The sequence below is a fragment of the Euwallacea fornicatus genome, chromosome 38 (genome assembly GCF_040115645.1).
Source record: "Euwallacea fornicatus isolate EFF26 chromosome 38, ASM4011564v1, whole genome shotgun sequence".
Lineage (NCBI taxonomy): Eukaryota > Metazoa > Arthropoda > Insecta > Coleoptera > Curculionidae > Euwallacea > Euwallacea fornicatus.
The window spans coordinates 1,884,274-1,904,744 of NC_089578.1; the positions used below are offsets into that span (position 1 = coordinate 1,884,274).

A 20,471-nucleotide genomic window follows, 5' to 3' on the forward strand; every position below is an offset into this window, starting at 1 on the left:
TTGTCGAAATACATAGTTTAAACGTAAAAGCGGCATGGTTTTCAAAAATCGCTCTATCTAATCCATAGTTCTGGTTAAAAAACTACAATTTAGTTGCTCACAATAGTTGGTAATTAATTGTTCCCAGATCTTCAACACACTTTGCCTTAGAAGTCATTAGAGGAATTAGTTTGAAAGGAAAAGCAACTCATTCATTTTGATGGAGCACTTGTTAATTAACCGCAGAGGCTTAATAAAAACATCGTGACTTTTTCAATACTAACTCGACCGAAGGTATAATAATAAAAACCAATTTCGATAATTGCATTATGCGATCCTTTAGCCCAAGAAACCCCCAAGTATAGATTTGTAACAACCTTGTTGCGACACGGGTAATCCGTTACACAATCGTGAAACCGCGAATGTTCCACCATAAAGCAATATAAAAACTACCCGACACAAGGACATAAACAAAGAAACAAGTGGATACTCTGGGACAAAAATCTGCGATTTGCATTGGATTATTAATTATAGTATGACTTAGAAACACCGGACAATTGCTCTCTGAGAATTTCAAGGCTGCTTGGAACATGCGAAGAGTACCAAGCCCAAAGATATGAATAATGCTGAATTAAATTTATCAACGAGTGTTTAATACGAGGATAGGCCCAGAAGTACCCGACCGGATATTGAGATGATGGCTTTTTTTAATTAAAAATTGACACGTACAACACATTATACACAAAGACCTAACCTTAAAGAGGTCACATCTAAAGTGCTACGTTGATTTCTGTTAGTTTTGGAGCCGTTGTCGATTAACCCTTTTAGAGATTGTGAACATGAAAAAAATTTCTCGTCGATACGTGATTCGATACTTTCAATTGAAAACTGGCGATATGAAAATTAGGAAGACTTTTCGAAAATGGCAAAAATCGAATTTTGTTTATAATACGAGAACAAGAAGCTATAAAATTTCTTTAAAACCGGTATTGAATTTGTCTAAAAAAAAGACATCGGGAATACCTTATTAGTTTTTTTTTCAATCTCTTACTGTTTTATAGTTTTCCTGTACAAGTTTCTCCTTTTTCAAACTTTCGTTAAAAAAAAAACGTATCCATACATGCTACTTATTTATATTATCACCCATAATAATGATAAGCGTTGGAACATCAGACTTGAAAATTTGTTGTGTAAGAGAATTGCACACGTTGAAATAACTAGTAACAACTACAAATGCATTCTTGTAACCCAGACTAGGCAGGGTTGCTTGGTATAAATTGAATACCTACGGGTTTGGGGAGGGGAATTGCTCAAGTTAAAACTAGGAGGTGTTAAATACAAAAGTTTGAGAACCGACGGAATAAATTATACTCCAAAAAACGATTTACGACACATGGTGTTTTCAGACCCTTTGCAAGCATACTAAAAACGTTTTTAAAAGTATATGAGTAACTCTTTCAGTTTCTAAGATACTAATTTATACCACTGCCACAGGTTAAACTCTTGAATCATGTTTTCTTAGTTAAGATTATTTGCAGTTTTTTAAATGTAGCTTTGTTTGGGCCACTTACAACTTTCAAAGCTCAGATTAATAATATGTTCTATACATTTGCGGCGAATCGTTTAATATTTTTCTTTTATTTTGTATGATAATAACGCGTCGTGTACACACAAAGAAAAGCTGTCGAAAGAATGAAATTGCACACCAATCTCAGTTAAAAACACTCGCTATTTATAAAATCATCGGAAAAAATTCCTCATTAACAATTTGATGACAAATCTGTAACTTTCTGTACAAGTGAAGGAAAAATTAATACAAAAACTAACCAAATTAAGGTATTTAGAATGTGAGTATGTGAAATATGTGAAATACTTGCCTCAATCGCTAAGAAATGGCAGTTTTGACGTATGTCAATGATTGGTGTTGGTGGTTACTCTAAGTGGTATTTGATTGTATTTACTTTTTTCTTTATGTGTCCGATGTTGACCTCTTGCTCATGCAAGTATAGGTAATCAACTGCTATCCATGCTTCGTGAACAAGAGGCCACACAGCTTTGTATTAAGTACAATATATGCACCTTCTTTGATAGTGATTCCTTGGTAACGATGCAAGCATCATTCCGTTTAATTCCGTGAACGTTATCTAAGCATTAAAGGAACTGACACCTTCCCTGAAAATTCCCGTCTTAGCAGCACTCCGGTCTGTAACTGGAGGTGCCCCAAGTACCACTCGAGATATAGCCATTAACCGCAGATGCAAATATGATTAGCATGTAAGGCAGGCACTTGTTCCTTAACCTCTCGTTTCATTGTCCAATTAATTTTGCAATACACTACTTGTTATGAAACCCTCTGAACATGCAACGCTTCTTACTTGAGAATGGATAAACGTAAATCGTTAGTTAACATGTTTAGAATGTAATGGACCTCAAGGCCAGTGGTTCCGTCAATCCCCGAAGCCTCGGGCTTTTACACTGAAAATGAACACAATGAAACGTGATGTGATTTAAGAATTGCCGGAGAGAACTTTACTATTAGTGCACTTTGTAGATTTAACTCAATTAAAGCAAAGTGATAAAAAAATGGAAACGCATTAATGGAGAAGATGTGGATATACGACACTTTCCTGTGCCTAAAACTGCCTATTAAAGTGGTTTTCAATTGCTCGGCCTCACGATACTTGTGTTGTCTTTGTGGCTGTTTAAAGCACGTCCTCGTTCGTCTTCGTGGCTTTTAAAAAACCACCGCGGCTCAATAAAATAGGGCTAAAAAGCAGTTTTCCATCACGATCGTGCGACAGACAGCGGTTAATCTGGATCTGCCATCTCGGTTTAAATGGTGTTACACTCTCAAGATAAATTGACGCAGATAAGTGTAGAAAATAGTTTAGTTTGTTGGAACCTCCTTCATGTACCCAATTTAAATACTCATCTAAAATATATTTTAGTTTACCGTTTATTTTAGTTTTTACTAGTAGGATATTCTTTCGTAGATTCTAAAGATGGTGACACGTTGATGACCGAAACCGCTCCGAATGAAAATCATCCGCTATCAAAAATCAGAAGACTTATTTATTTACATATTAAGATTATATAAGACAACATGACATTCATCAAAAATTGTATTTATATCATCATGATCTAAGATTCGCATTTTTGTACGCAGTTCGAACCTCGCTTCTTGGTTTAAACTAGTACCAAACAGTTTTCCAGAACAAGCAGTAATTGACCGTTCCCTGTTATTATATCTCAAAGGCTGTCGTTCAGTCTTGTACGAAATCCTACAGTTCCGATTATCAACTGTCTTATGCTGGCTGCATGAAGTACATTTTTAGGCTAAAGCTGCTTATAAGTATGGCAAAAATCCCTTTTCCCATATACGGCAACTTCCATAATCGCCGTTTACAATATCCCACCGTTCAAAGTCAAGTGATTGATGTAATGATACATTTTCTTCGACTTAATTGTGAGTCTTTATTCGCATGACGAATCCATCACATAAAATGCTATCGTCCGATCTTGAAATTATTTAAATTTAGATTTAATCGCACGGGAAATAGATATAGGTGCATAACAACATCGAGACTAACTGCCTATGAATCCGTCAGTGAATAAAATAAACAGCAGTGTAGGAAACAAAATTATAAATGACACAAAACATACTTCAGGGTCTTGTCAAAAAATTACTTTTCACTTCTCTGGAGTAATTTAAAATAACCTGAAATATCCTTAACAAAGCGAAAATCACTCATTATTTTATCAAAAATATTACTTCCTTTCTTCTTCTTGAAATCGAACGTGTCTAATGGATGTGCTTTCGAAATGTTCTTCTATGATACACAAGGGGTTCCACTATAAATTTTGCACTCGGCTTATTTTGATTTCGTAGTCGAATATATACAATGAACACGATCTCTAATTTAAATAATTCTTGTTCGTACTTCAAGAATTTCCTCGATAACTTTCATTCTCTCTGTATTCTTCTATAAAAAATTAAGTTCTTTGAGTCATTTACCGACACAAAACATAAATAAGAATATCGACACATAAAAAAACTCGGATTTCACGCCTAAAATCAGCAAACTCCTTTATCACCATTTTTATTGGTTAAGAATGGTTCAATGAATTGATTTTTTTATCTAATCTGTCTAGTCGAAATATGAATGTTGATAGATGACGTTAACCAAATGCCAAAAAACCATTTTGGAGAAAAAATTAGACCGCAGATAACGCAACACTTAAAATCGGGGTCAGTGAATACCTGATCAGTGACTCTCCCATATTAATGTACATCAACCGAGTCGTGTAACTAAATCTCTCTTTTTTTTTGTTTATTTCCTCAAGATTAATGCAGAATTTTACAGAATACTAACATGAGGAGGTATGATTGCAAGGAAATCCATAAATTCTTCCCAAATGGGAGTTCAGAAATGCTGTCTTTTTAGGTACCTATAAGAGGTTTCGGATTTCATTTCTGCATTTACAACGGCGAATAGCAATTATTGTTATCAATAACTTTCTAAATTCAACAGCGGCATCCTGCAGCTCTACTTAACTGTAGGCTGCGATTCAAGACATTTATAACAATAAATGCAAACAGTTAATAACAATCTAAACTTCATTATGTCGAGCAGCATCCAATTGAGAATAACTGAATCAAACTGCGAGTAATGTGTGAATAACCCTTGAAGGCGAACAAAACACTGCTTATTACACTGTTAATCACAGAAAATCACAACAATTTATTATGATACTCCTTACGATCCGATTTATTAAACGGTTCTCGGGGCCAAAGACACCAATCACTATGGAATCGTGATTTGCCATACTATGGCGGCTGTCGGAAGGAACGTTAGTAATAACTTAGAATATAAACTGAAGGAAGGAATTGACATTTAAAGGTGATACTTATAGGTTTGAAGCAAAAGTGCCTACGGAATCGCTTACGAAATCTACGATCGTGAAAAGTCGCCGTGTTTGGGCGCGTCGTTGGGCAATTATGTGCGAACACAGCCGCATATAAAACGAGAGGCCTTCGCAACGTAACGAGAGTGAGAGACGAGAAATAGGAAATGCATAACATGAAGTTGCAGAAATAATAGATGATGAATGCGATGTCGTAACGGAATAATGAAAATTCCTAGATGACTCGATATTACGCGAACAGAGTGCATTTCTTGATTCCGGAAAAAAGCTTTAGAGATACAGCCGTGATTATGCCACATTTCCAATACCTTCCTTACAATCAGAGCCTCCACTGTTCGTTCACATTTAGAGTTATCCATCTTTACGATCTGCAACGATTAAAGATGAGCAAATTATGGTAAATAGCCGCATGAACTATGAGGGTAACCAAGTTCAGACGCACTAAAAAAAATAAACGAACGACAGGGAAGGGGTCACGATTCTGGCATATGCTTGAAGCCATGAATTAAAAAAAAATCGGTCAAATTTACAAACCTTCCCAAAGGAAAAGATATGACGTGATTGCTCCAGTAATAACCAGGGTTGTCATGAAGATACCTGCTCAACTTAGTTCAGGGTATTCCAAACCGAGTTTACCCCGTGGAATTTTTAGTGTTTATGTAGAAATAGGCACAATAAATATGAAGTTAGTAATAAGATTGCCTAATGGAAATTCACAAACAAATCTACTTTGCGGTTATTCCATTTATTGCAATCGACGGAATAGCCGTCAACCAGATCCACTTGCAAATTTCCATTTTGTAATTTTATTGCTTAATTCATATTTCATTGTACCTAATTCTAACAATATACCCATTGCCCATAGAAATTGATTGTCTCTTGCGATGAACTTAAAAAATAAAAATTTTTTAACAGGGCAGGCGGAAACAATTAAATCATCATGAAATCTTACGTTCTTTGATATAAAAAAGCCAATACTCCATGACCTCCAATGCTTGTAATAACCGATGAAAGTGCTTACGAGCTATGAAACTGAGAATACCGATATCCGAACCTATTATTGAGTAGTTCAGTTAACGTTTTAGGTCTAACGTAATGGTAGCTCTAACCCTGGCCATTCCACGTTTTTCACTAGTGGGTCACCTAGAATATCCATCCTGTTTGACCCTAACTGTGAACAAGCAGTAGTTTGTCAAAGATAACGACCCTTTGTCATACCTGCGTCAAACCTGAGGCAGTTGTTTCACTGTGCGATTTCTGGTCGATCCCTTTCGGACGAATCCGGAATAAATTGGGTGCTGCACTCAAAGCTCGGATTGTGGTAACTGCAGTGCGTACGAACGTTCTCCCCAGAGAAAGAAGGAAAAGTGCAGACAAACTACCGTTGTCCGCGATATTATCGAAGAGATTAAAGCAACACAACGTCACTCTTAAGTGGACAAAGCCGTCCGACAAAGGTCGAATTAACGTCTGCGTCATTGAAGACATCAGCGATGCGTGGCAGAAGGCGTTCTTCTTAATTATTTAAATAAAATGTTCAATTTTTACTGCAAGATCGGTAACGGGGCTTGCAACATTCATAGGAAACGGTACTCGGGAATAGTCCATCCCTTAGGTGTATCTAGGTAATTATTATGGTTTCCATCAAGATACAAGACTGAGATAATTTCATATTGTTGCCATGATTCGGCTTGACGCAAAAAGTGCGGAGATAAATGCGCTAAACGTAGCACTTGCCAGCAATAAATTATTATTATTCCTAATGCAAAATTAATGGCATGATTAACGGTTCTGCAATGATACCGAATTTATCTGGGACGTGATCGTCATAACTTACAGCGAGTGCGCCTTTTCCGGTAAAAGTCGAGATTTCTTAGCTCTAGCGACAAAACATCGCGATATAACTGATACAAGAGACACCTGACAAATTGATTTCTGTCATGGGATTGCAATTGGTGGCAATTTGGTGTTTTTTTCCTTTGAAGGGAATGCAGAAGTTGAGAATATGCTTGATTGATATAAATCATTCGTTTTTGCTGATGGGAGAAAATTTATATTGCCGCGTAATTTTGTATATGAGGAACGGCCAATATTATTATTTCTCGCTTGAATGACAACACTGGTTCTTCTCATGAGACACTTCGCTTCACTTCAGCGTCAAATGTTTAGATAATAGCTCAGAAACTCATAGCTTTGTTTTCTCAATTTATGTTAGTTCTTATTTATCTATTTCAAAACCAACATCACGTTTTTTGAACGTATGTAATAACTCGCCCAATGCCTTACTTTGGCCCTCCTTATTAAGCGTTGCATTGTATGCAAATCGTCTATTTTCCGACTGCTCTATTATTTATTCATATAAATCACAGATGAAAAGTCCCGTGGACGTTATATGCACATACATAAGTAAGATTATGGTGATGTCACGTCGTGTGTGGCTTTACGGTGATGAATTAAGTTGAAATTACACATACCATTGCTGATCGTTCCTGAGATATTGTAAGAATGTGGAAGAATTTGAATTTTGTACATATAATATCTATACCGGTCATAGGGCATAAAGTGGAAATTAAGTTTATGAGAACCCGGCAAAAAGAGCAGAGACATGCCAGAAATACTGGGAATTAATTTTGAAATAACTCAAGAACCTGACCAATAAGTAAAAAGGTGCGGTTCAGCAGCTGGTTCTACATCCAGGAAATTTTGCATTTTAAATTATTTAAAGATCAAACGCGTGTCAAATACAATGAAGGTTCAGGTTACACCATATAATAGTATCTCTTCTTCAAAACCTTTTTCCTGGATAGCGCTGATGTAACCATTTTCTCACCGATAAGACAGGTGTCGATGCGTAAAATCTCATTTAAAATGCAAATAATGGAAAGTTACATGAATTTTCTTCTTCTTCTTTAGACGAATACAAAGTACGACTATCGACACTAAATCACTATGCGCTGACGTCATATGGACATATTGAGCCATATTCAATTACCGAATAAACAAACGTAAATTTTAGGTGTATCTAGTAAACAGACCACTATTGGAAACCCCAACATCGACAAGCAATTGCACAATTTCCTAGCACCACCTAACTGATTGTAACTCGAATTGGGGTAACGCTCTCATGCTCACCTCGTAATGAAGTCGATTCAACGTTTTTAGCCTACAGAAAGCGTTAATATGCCTTTTAATCAAAAAGGTCAATATACCGGTGCTTCCCTGGAGGTGATACTCCTAACCCCTCGAATAGCTACAATCATCAACCGGTACCTCACGTATATGAGGGGAATAATCGTCCCATTACGTACCAACTCTTCGTGTTATTTGCAAAAACGGTACCGATATAAGGAAGCGACAGTCTACTTAACCTTGCCATATTATGGGGGTGAAGGTGATTATATGGAGCTGGCACAATCTACGTGCCGACTTACGGTGTTGATTATTTTATATTACAGTAATGAAAGGTACCTAAGTACCGGTATGAGTACATATACAAAGCGCCTACAAGGAGCAAATGAACGCTGTGGTTAGAGAAGGTTATTCGCATTGGCTGTTCAAATCATTTCAATGATTTAGCCCATGACTTTTAATATAATTTGAACAAAAAAATGAGAGAAGAAATGTATTTAATTACAGTAAGAATAATAAAGCATTTGATCTTGAATAAAATTATATGGTGTAAAAGTAATATGAACGCACCGCATACGGTAATGTTACTTTACCGTACGTCAATTTATTTTAAAAAAATTATGGTTGTAAATAATACTAGTTATCTCATGGTACTCAATTTTATTTAAAAAACTTTTCTGAAAATTCCTATATACATTACAGCGTTCACATCTACAAGGTCCTGAAATAGAGCGTCACATTTTCTTAGCTTCGATACCGATATGAATTAACAATTTATTTTTCCGCAGGATTACACATGCACAACGGCGTATTTTCAGAAATTACTTTCAAATGTACAGGATCGTCCCAAAATGTAAAACAAAATATAATTTCGTTATTTTAAATGGGGACCTCCAATTTTATTCATTATTTTCGGATTTCTCGTTAACTTTTCAAGTGAGTTTATGTAAGGTATCTTGTCTTTAAAATTTATCGTTTCCGAGTTCTTTGGAAAGATTTGAAATTTATTTTAACTTTAAAGTGTAACTAATTGTATATACAATTTAACCCAAACTGTATCAGTTAGAATTTCTAATATAACAATGGCGAGTCTCGAATTTGGGCCGCCTTAGAGGTAGGTAAAAATACTTGAATTTATGTTACGTAGTTATCCAAAGTCTCGCTAATCATACTCTATGCCAAAAGCACCTTTCTATTCGCCCATATTGCATATTAATAAGAAATCGAGGTTAATAAAGACCTTAAATTGCATATCATCAGTTTGAAAGAGAAACCGCCTCGTCTTACATTATAAACTTTCTCTTGGCAAGAACTAGGTCGGCTAAAAGCGAAGTTTACGTGTAAAAAAAATAAAATAAAAATCAGTACCCGATTTGGTGTGGCGACAATGAATGAATAGGCATTATGAGTCTTAACCTTGATTCTTTCGCCACCGAGGAAGCATAACAAAGGAACCGACTAATAATATCTATAACGAGCAGGACTCATCGATTTATCTTGTGCTCAAGAATAAGTCAATAAAAACTTGGAGTTATTACGATCTAGCCAAGCATTAAAATTTTCATATTTGAAATAGCAGTTCCATGACTAAAGAGTAAATTACGATTGGTTTAGACATTTTATTAACAGTAAATTATTATTTTATCTTTCACATCTAACTATAATAACCGAGAGAATTCTAATTATGCAACCCGATTGCCTATGAGTTGGCAAGAAGGTTTCAGTATCTGAAGAATAAATTATTTCATCAGGAGTATTACCAATCGCAAAGGAGTAATAACACAGTAATGGTATATTAAGAGATTTTCAGCACGACATTGACGCTAATACACGGCGTGTTGTGATAAGGTAGATAACTATTTAGGAGGCCTAGAAGATTGATGATTATTGCGTGAATAATGCTGATATGCCAAGAAATATGGGTAATGAATAACGACAAAGATACATGTATAAAAATTTAGTAATGGTGACACAGGTTGTTTATAACATTTATCAGCACGTGCAATGGACCAACACATTGACATAAGAGAATCTAGAAGGACACACGATACCGAGATACTTTTCCCAGATTCTCATTTGCGAGTTCGTGATAGAATCAACGGAAATGCCAAAACGATGCAATATTCGACACTTGGAACGTACCAGATTTCCATCGACTAGACCATTAATCTGAACATTAATGTATTGGTCGATAGATGAGTGAAAGTGCGTTTGACCATTGTTAATAAGTGAAAGTCGAAAATTTCTCTATATAGAAACTGTTTGCTTGCTCGATATATGAATGCATTAATTAAGTTAACTGACACACTCTCGCCGAGATGATGGGCGATAATGCGTTTACAATAGACAATGAGTGACCCGCAACCCAATTACGATCCTTTCACGATGCAAATACCTCGGATTTAATTGCGAAAACAGACAACATCAATAAAGACCTGTAATTATAAAATTACAGCTTCTCATCTACCAATAATTATTAATGATACCGCCTGAGGATGGAGCAATTTCAGCAACAATCGTACCTTGGAATAAAAATGCGATGGAGAGAATCAAGGACGACGTCTTCCTTATAAAGATGCTGTAAGGATAAACCAGAATTTGTCTGATCAATTACAAGATTTTGATAGTGAAACTCGCTATGATACTCGAATATGTACTTAACAGATAAGTAAGCCTGCAATAATAAATCAACAGTAGATGGACAAAAAGGAAAATTAAGAAAGCTGGCGTGCTAAATCTTTTAAGAAAATATCGAGTAGTATTTAATTAAATTACGTGGTACAGTGAATTACTGAAAAAGCGGCACCACGGGAGATTAACCAAGCTTTAAGAGAACTGACGTAAATTATGAATGGAGGGTGTGTGTATGTGTGTGTGTCTGTGTGCTTTATGGCAATCGCTTTATCAATAACCATGTTTAATGTTACTTATAATATGAAGAATTTTTTTGAAATTTAGCTTAGCATCCCCTTCCCCTCAGACCGTTTTGCATCATTAAACAGTATGAACATCCGTGGAAACAAACTCTTAATACAAGTCCTATTTTCCTTTCCATTTCCGATTGAAATATGCTCTGCAAATTCTTGGAGGCACAGCAAAACTCGCATTGGCTCATACATAAAACATGCCATATTGCGCAGTTAAAATTCCCTAACCGTCTAAACTGGAAGTCAGTCAATCCTCTTGATGAATAATATCTCACACACCAACCTTCGCAGAAAACAATGAACCTATCTGTGGTCAATCATCATTCGAATTCAAACATGTCCGTGTCACTCTAAGTATTATTTAGATTGGATTTTTTTTTATCTAACATGGAAATATTATTCATTTTCATGGTGTTTCGCTCAGGTGGAAACGATACCTGAAATTATCATAACAAAAAATGTGTAAATAGCTCGCACAATGCGATTAATCCGAGGATTAATCACGACGTGACGACAATATAATTGAAAGTATCCGCCGAAATTGTTTGCGTTGATGATGATGATGATGATGATGATGATGATGGCCCGAGGAAATTATCGCACATAGTCCGGCAGCTTCGCGTTGTTACACCGAAGAAACCTTGACATTGGCCTGACAATGCAATTGGTTCGGTTTGATAGAATAATAAATTTGATGGTCTGCAGTATGACGTGGGGTTTTACAGGTCGCGTTGTCAATGGCAAGAGGCATCACAATGAATTTGTTTATTTCGCTAAATTGTAATATGTAAGGGTTTCCCGTACACCACCGACTTCTTGAATTCAGAGTACGTAATCGTGTGCACACTCGCCTATGTCTTTATGTGAATTAAGAGAAACCAACTAAATTGTCGACCGCCAAAAATTGCTGGTCTGCTTGGTATCTGAGATCGGACTTAAAGCAAACTAGGTTCTAAATTGACAACAGCGAAAGGGAGTTTCTTTAAAATAATATATACAGGGTATCTCACAAATGTGGGCTTGTATCCCTATCTTAAAAACTATGCCTACGAAAAAGTTGCAATTTGGGTATCATACTAAAATGGAGATGATGCATTCGTTAAAAATATTTTCATGAAAGTACCACTTCTGGTTATAACGTAAATGGACGTCACGTCGGTTATTTTAAATGCAACATTCCGATTATTATAAAAAATTTCAATTCTGTAGAACATCACGAACTTTTTTTAAACTATAATGTTCTATATCTAAATTTTACGGTTTTCGAGATATTCGTCAATATCGGAAAACCGGCACTTCACTAAATATACAATTCACACGCAATTCACTAGATTTATCCTAAGCATTTGTCCACAAGGAATTCTAAATTAGTGGGTTAGGTAAGGTAATTCAGATAAGTCTAGCCTATAAGTCTTCGGTTCGAACAAGTTCCACTACCAGTTGCTTAATGGACAGTTATCACGTCCTAGCTAGACAACGGTAGAACGGGCCCTTAAATCACATTCATAATTGACTCCAAAGAACCGGCCCTTAGTGACGAAACTCTTATTAATTAACTGTTACATAAATGCAATTTTTTCCATTCGTGACGATTTTGATGCAGTTAGATTAATTTATATCTTGAAAGGAGCGTTTAATTAAATACAGAAGTGCCGTTTCCATTATAGCTTGTGCTTGTTCTAATGGCCTTTAAACATCTGCTCTTAATTCCAAATTGATCGAACACGTTACCGATTTACGATACACTCATACTGTTTGTACATGTGAGAGTTTGAAACTGCCATAAAGATCGGTAATTTCGATGACAATTTTAACGCCGTACCAAATTAAACGGTGTTTGTGGAGTACATGAAAACGTTACAAATTTTATGGGTGTTTTATTTTCCTTGGAACTGCTAATTTAACGGCGAATAACGCTCTTCAATCTTCCTTGGGCAGTTTAGAATGATCTTTTATTGAAAAACGAATCCGCACTGAGAATAACGCCATAAATTGAGTAATTTCCTCTTCTGCGCCATTTCCTGAACGCACGCTCATAGTGAACAACGACCACCTGGGATACATAGATCATAAATAGGAGAAAAAGTTAATGGTTATAGAAAACAGAGCTGCCTCAATTTATAAGTAACCCGCTGACTGAAAACACATAAAACAGCGTGTACGTCGTGAGAATGTGAAGTGAATTAATCGTTTCTTGTTGGTGAAATGTCTGCACCTAACAAAAGAACGTTTTAAAAGGAAACTACAGCACTAAGTATGGGAAAATGGTAATAATAATAATGTTGCTCGGCAAAAAGGAACTGGAAAAAACTCGTCAAAGTATCGATTCGCAGAATGAATTCCCTTTAAAGAGGTTGTAAAGATGGGTGGCTGCAAGTAATGAGATTGTTCCGATATTTTCTCCATCTGTGGCATAATTTTATGGCGAGATTTTAATTATTTTTCCCACAAACGTGCTTCTATCAATTTAGATCGAAAAACAAGTTCCAGGCGAACCCGAGTAGCCAATTAGGCATCTTAAATCGAGTGTGCCATAGCTTTGGCTTAATTAAAAAGATCTTGCTGTTACATAATGACAGAATAATTGATTGAAAATCACCCTTCTTTGCATATTTGAGTATTCTTGCAAAATGGGTACATGAACACTTCTTTTTCAGGTTAACAAGCTTGATTGCCTACTCATATTCCCAAGACCGTTATTAGCTCTGAATTACTTTTCTGCAGATCAAATGGCAGAAAAAAAATAACAAAACAAAATTAAGAAAGAAACGAAAAATCCCTTTCGAACAAATATGTATTTAGGAACAGCGAGTTTTTTTCTCGTCTCCTGTCCTGATGGACCGTTTCTCATTTCCTGAAATTCACTTTAAATTACTGGAAATTTTAGAAAATTTCTTTCAAAAATGCCAAGTGCAAGAACTGTTCTTGTACGCGCGAAAACTTCTCAGAATAAAAAATTGAAAAAAAAAATCACTTTTCCAGGCAGTTTTGGAGTACTATTACAGAATACAAAAATATTTAAATGCTACCCTTTGCGATAAAAAATAATTACCCTCGTAACATCCGCACTCAGGATGTTGTTTCCACAAGTATTTTAGGTACTTTAACGCAAGAAGTATTCAGAAATATTTCTCCGTTAAGCAAGACCGGATGACTCGCAATAAATAAGAAAAATACGAGGTTACTGAGTCATTAATTGACAAAGTGCAGCCTTTTATGGAAAATTGAACAATTAAATTCGCGATCAAGATGCAAACCTGTTACCGCCTTTGTTTTACAAGTCTACATCATTCATTTCTTCAAGTTCGAATCGCCAGTTATTGAGGGTTCATTTCCTTGTATTAATCATCGGTTTTTGTGGAACAAACACGGTTACATCAAATTGGTAATCAATTAATAACGAATTAGTACTGAGTGATTCATTGACGATTCTTGTTAAGTGAAATTATACACGAGAAATAATTATTTGCATGCTTTCAAGAAACTTTTCGGGGTTGTTTCGTGTTTTACTGGTTTTATGAGAAGGAAGAAAACACGTGTGGCAAACGACTCCAAAAATTTTACGTGTGATTATTTCATTATAGGTTTAAGTCCATGCAAAATCGATGAAGAATAACTTTTTTTCGTAAAAATAATAATTAAAAAATGTTCCCATATGATTTCAACTTAAATAGGCACACTGTTTAAAATAAACATTTAGAGGCTTATTTATTCATTGGTGGTTGTGCGATTATATTGACACTGTTAATGATGATATTTCCGACGATCCATTATCATCTATATTTTGCCACGCAATATCAAATATATCACGTTATATCTTGCCCAGCTTAACGAAGCTATTTCTAATGAAAAAAATTAATCAAATCTCCATCTCCAGTTCGACAAATCATCATCATAATGATACAGGGTGACTCGTCACCGGTAGATTGAAAGAAGTTGCATTGGGTGGCCTTCTTAAATCAGAAAACCTGACCGACACGCATGCCTGTCGAATTAAGATGACCAACACGTTCGTCTGGACACACATTTCATACGCGATACGAACACTTTGCGTGCCCCGTCGGCCATACTTACGCTTGATTTAGTGGGAAATTAACCATACAACCGTGAAAGTCTCAAACTCACGTCTCAAGGACCTTGAGAGGAAGACCTGAAGTGCCCTTGAGCTTGGCAATTTAGAAAATGTTGGTTCTCCAGACGCCCAATGGGTGTTGAAGTTGAAACACAACTCACAAAGCAACAGAGAATACCGAATTAGCTTTACTGTGTCTTACTGATTAGCGACAGTGATTTTCTTGTTGATATTTCTAATTAAATGGAGTAATTTAGTGCCGAAATGTACCAGACTGGAATACAGTACTCCAAATTGAAATGGGAATAATAAAATAGCAATTTTTCTGTGGCATTTTTTTTTTATTTCGAAAATATACAATTTTTTTTAAATAAGTGCCAAAAACTTGTTTTAGATCTCCGATTAATTTACACAATGTTTTTACGATATACACTGGTGAACAAACCAATAGGTCACTTGAGAGAAGGGAAATAATTCGTTTTCTAAGAAATATAATCTGTCATATTTTTTAATTGGCACGTCTTGTCAGGGTGGTTACTGCTTTTATGAAAAAACATAAATTCGACTTAATTCAAAATGTATATATATATTCCCCCCCGCTTGTTGCTATATGAATGCGCGCATATAACAAAAATATCCGGGAGACTCCTAAAACTTCAGAAGACGTGGAAGAACAATCCGAACAACTCAACTATACTAAATATACTTTGCTTAACGAGACAGATGAGGCAGTCTTGGCTTTTTTTTCCTTCAACGATCCTATAGGAGTATTACTAAATATAAGTAGCTAAGTAGTCGATAAACAACAATTGCATGTATGCATATATAGTATATTTGCATTGCATGTTTAATAGTTTAATGCTGTTTTTTCTCTCCAAAAGCTATCAATTTTACCGTGTATTATTTATAACATCTATTTAGTACGTCGTAAGGCCTTTAGACCCTGTTCCAGAAAATATAAGGATGAAACAAAAAATTCAAATTAAGTTGCAAAATTTTTTAAGCGATTTAATTTTTTTTGCTCACTAGTGTACATTAACTGTTTCTTCATTGGTGTATGGTGCAATAACCCCGGCAGTGACTAACAGGTTCCTGAGATAATAGAAAAGTAATTAAAACTTCTAAATTTTGCGAATTTACGGACGGTTGATCAATAAGGTAATTCATACCGTTCGACATTTGCTATGTTTGGAACCGGAATGGATTAAAACGCCGCAGCCGTAATACATTGGGTAAAAACATCAAATAATCCTTTAACAAAGATATTCAACGATGATGACACGAACGCGCCGGTTAACTAATCAACAAGTGAGATATAAAAAATCCAAAAAAAAGACCGGAAAGGGGGCAGATGCAGAGGAAATGAGCTGCAAGCACGACAACATCATTATCATCTTCATGGAAATCTCCCCATTATCTGCCTCAATTAATCGACTTGGTGTGAATGAAGGCGAAATCAATGAGACATGGGAGCAGCCAAAGTGATTCTTTAATGACCACAGACCTGCACTTTGAGTCAGCAAATTGTAGAACGTTTTAAATTTCGCACAAAGGCAGTAGATTTGTCATAATAAATGACCTACTTTTAACACTGGAATGCGGGTGAATGGTACTTAATATAATACAGAGGGCGTTTCAAGTACTCCGAGTGTTCGCTTTGATTAAGAAGGGAAATTGTTAAGGGAAAAAGAATTCACCAATAAGGTGTCTGTGTGTGTCTCGTGTGTTTCACATTGTTCTTCACCCACACATTTTTCTAGACAAATTCGAATTTCAATAATAAGGAATTCCCCACAGATTACCAGATGCTCAAAACCGCCAAGGAAACCAATCAGTAATTGAATATCCACTGAGGTATGTAATTAATAAGACACAAGCCAACGTATATGATTTAATAAAATTGCAATAAAAGCAAATCCGCAATGTGCAATATCCACATGACTATGGCATTTTAAAACCGACTAAGGACATACATTTCTGCAAATTAACATTTATTATTTTTATGGACATCGTCTAGGCACTGATCATCCCGTTAATAAAGAATATCTTTTTCTATGCTTAATTGCCTTATTTAAATTCATTTAGAAAAATAAATTTCTTTTTCAAGATGCTTGCCTACCTAGTTGCTTACGACCCGGATATAGTGACAGGTGATTTCGATTGATAAACGACTGATGAAGCTCAAAAGCAAATAATAATTACTATGTTTATGCAGCATTTGGGATCATCCTTCTTCTGATTAATGAAAATAGGAACGTTCACAGCGTACAGGTGGGGCATTGAAAGGAGGTCCCCCGATAAGAGTAGACTACGAATGGAGTATGTCATCTTCGTTAGATAACGGTATTGTTCGAGTAATGCATTATTGAAGAAAACGAGAAAAAGAAAATAAACAAGGAGTGCGAGTAACTGATGCTAATTCTTTGTTGGTTCAGGTTTACTAGTATTTACATGTAAAGTGCATTAGAAGACAAAAGTGGCACCGATTTCGGGAACTGCTTCTTTCGAAGGCATTGTCAAACGTCTTTCAGTGTCTACATAAACGAGCAAACAAATAAATCGAAAACAAAAAAAAAAAGCAGAAAAGCATGAAGTTCCTCCAAATGGATTCATTATCTTAAAGTGCCGACTTTACGATAATGAATATATCGTTCGGACAATTTCTTACTATTAATTGTCAATGGTTTCTGGACAGAAAGATCAAATTTCTTTCCTATCTATTAAAGATAACGATTAAAAATTTATTAAAATACATCGAATCCCTTGAATAAATGCCGAACGTTGAAAACGTTGAAAAAAATTACCGACCCACCATAGCAGTCTCCACATGGCGAAATATTTTTTGTTTCCTAAGCTGAGCAAAGACTGTCGTGCATTGAATACAATTAACAATGTTGAGCTTAACCCTCTGGTAACCCACGAATTAGTTATCGAACTCGTTGACTTTTGCCGTAAGGCAATGAAGCGCAAAGTCGCTTCAAGTCAAGAAAGAACTATCAAAACATCGGCTCGGGGTGGTGAGGCTATTGCCCTTAGAAATCGCCAGAACAAACTTTGTCCTATATCCAGTCACAGCAACGACATCACTTCAGGACATTGAGATTCACACGACGCTGTATGAAACATCTTCTCATTATAGCAAATTAAAAAAGATCAATTATCAACTTATTAGAAACTCAAACCACACGAGACGTCACACTTACATAAAGTGGGTAAATAGTAACAGCAAAACTTGATTAGTACGTGTCTGCAACGGCCGACGAGTCTGAGAAGAATCATTAAAAAACACAATTAGAATGTAATAACACTGATATTATCGACGGTACTGCATCGTAACTGTCTGGCATACTTGCAGTGGTTGTTTCTCAGACGCCGAGAGAAAAATTGGGTTTTCAGACCTTGTACCAACATTAGACAGGTGCGGTAAAGACTTTATTCGATGCGCGGACCAGCTGAACTCGAGGCTAAAAAAATCTGGTGTAATTTTGCGGTTGCTAGTGTAAGACCTGTTTGTTTAATCACGGGATTTCTATTGGAACTATGCGGTTTCGGCATTGATTTTTGTCATGTTGTAATAAAGTTGGCGAGAAGTAAATGGAAGCAAGAAACGGAGATCGAAAAATGTGGTCGAAAAACTATAAATGAAGTGAAATTAACCATTTTAAAAATAGAAACTCAAATTTGAAACATTGAAAATGAAAATAGAAAATAATCTGAAGGGACTAAATCTGGCGAAGGGGGTGGACGAGGAAAAAGTTCGAAACCAAATTGATTGATTTTGACCATCACGATCACAAGTGCGGACCGGTGCGTTGACTTGACGAAACAAAACTTTCTTTTTCGCCATCGTTGCAGGCAAATCATTTTTAGCGCATCTTCAAAATAGCAAAAGATATCACTGCGACCCCGAATCTCGGAAATTAATTGGACAATTCAGACGCGCTTAATATGAGACATTTTCGAAGTTTTAAAAATGACAAATATTCGACGTGCTAATAAGTAAGTTTATCAGAATTTGGCGAACTTACTCGCAACCAGGTACGCGTTACTAAGAATAAATGAACGAGAAAAACATATCAGGTGTAATTCTGCCATCGACCCACAGACTTTCCTTCAAATCCGACTCAACCAATAACCATTAAGGTAATGGGAAGGAGACCCCAGGGCCTTATTTGTCTTTCTTTGATCTGTTGACTGACTGGTTTTTTTTTCTAAACTCATCGGTAGGTTAACTATTGAAGTGGGTCAGTTCCATTAAGCTCTTTGCTGTTGAGTCTGACAATTGCAGTGATTATCACGGATGCTCTCGATCTGAATGAAAATTGCTTGTGACTCGACAATTTTCGGACTTATACTGTGATAAATGTGCACTGACACGTATTTACAGTCCGCCAGATGAATTTTTGATCTAGGTTAACCGTAACCATACCTTTCATAGTCATGGCTAGTAACCATATTATTTGGCTAAATCAATATTAGATCAGAAAATGTCCAGAAATTCAATGAACGTAATTCAGTCGCATACCCTTCCTTGAAATAGTATATTAAATATCTAAGAGAATAAGGAAGGTTTACTGATCGAAAACAAAGTTTGGAAGCTAAGCGTGGCGAGGCTCGAAAGTCTGCTGATAAACTTAGAGTCTCGTTCAAAGATTATTTACACTCCTCCTAAACTCGGATTACTTGTAGATATCACGCTTTATATCGGTATCGACACTTTCTAAACATCTCTATCCTGTAGGTATAACAATCTAATATTATTTTTCGATACAACTAAAATATGTCGGACTTCTTGGCGGACGCCGTGTACAACATTTTCTTTGAAAAACTGATGATGCACTATTAATACTTTTCTAGGAATCCAATAAATTAATGAAAAAAAAAACGTGGATTTCCATGGCCGATTATGCAAAACAAGTACTTTATCCTCGTTATGCAATAGGAATTCAATAATTATTAGTCTCAAATCAAGACTATCTTTGCTATGCCTATCCCAGACCACCTGAACACCAGGATAAATAATAAAAAAATGGTAGTAAAACCAAACCCCCTTTAGGGGCAATAAACATGGTTCGAAGACGCACCGTCACAATACCTTTTTATGGTGATCACCACAAACCATCATCTATCATGCAATGCAATTGGAGAGAAAGGTTCTGGTGCTTAAGATGCAAGTCACGAAGAAGAAAGCTTGTATAAACAACCGTTGCAGGGTATTCGTACCGGGTTAGAACAATTTTTTATTACACTTTCACTGTCTTTATTGCTTATTATTCTTATTTTCTGCACGCAGTATCTTTATAAACGTTATGTTATTATTATAGAGGTATTAAATAACTCGAACCGTTTAACGGACAGAAATGTGTACGCAATTAAGCAATTCGCTTTCACTTACCATTTTCTACAAAGCGTTCAAGTGCTAAACACGGAATCGGGTT

General features: G+C 35.9%; 1 protein-coding gene across 6 annotated transcripts in view; it reads right to left on the reverse strand.

Annotated features, from left to right (window-relative positions):
* twin (CCR4-NOT transcription complex subunit 6-like twin) overlaps positions 1-20,471 on the reverse strand; it is a 58,619-nt gene that overhangs the window by 12,464 nt on the left and 25,684 nt on the right. The window contains exon 1 of one of the 6 annotated variants that reach the window (XR_010733811.1): positions 14,014-14,088. The exons of the other annotated variants lie outside the window; for them this stretch is intronic. The gene's annotated coding sequence lies outside the window, so the exon portion shown is untranslated. Of the gene's footprint in view, positions 1-14,013; positions 14,089-20,471 lie in introns of those variants that run through there. 6 annotated transcript variants of the gene reach the window in all.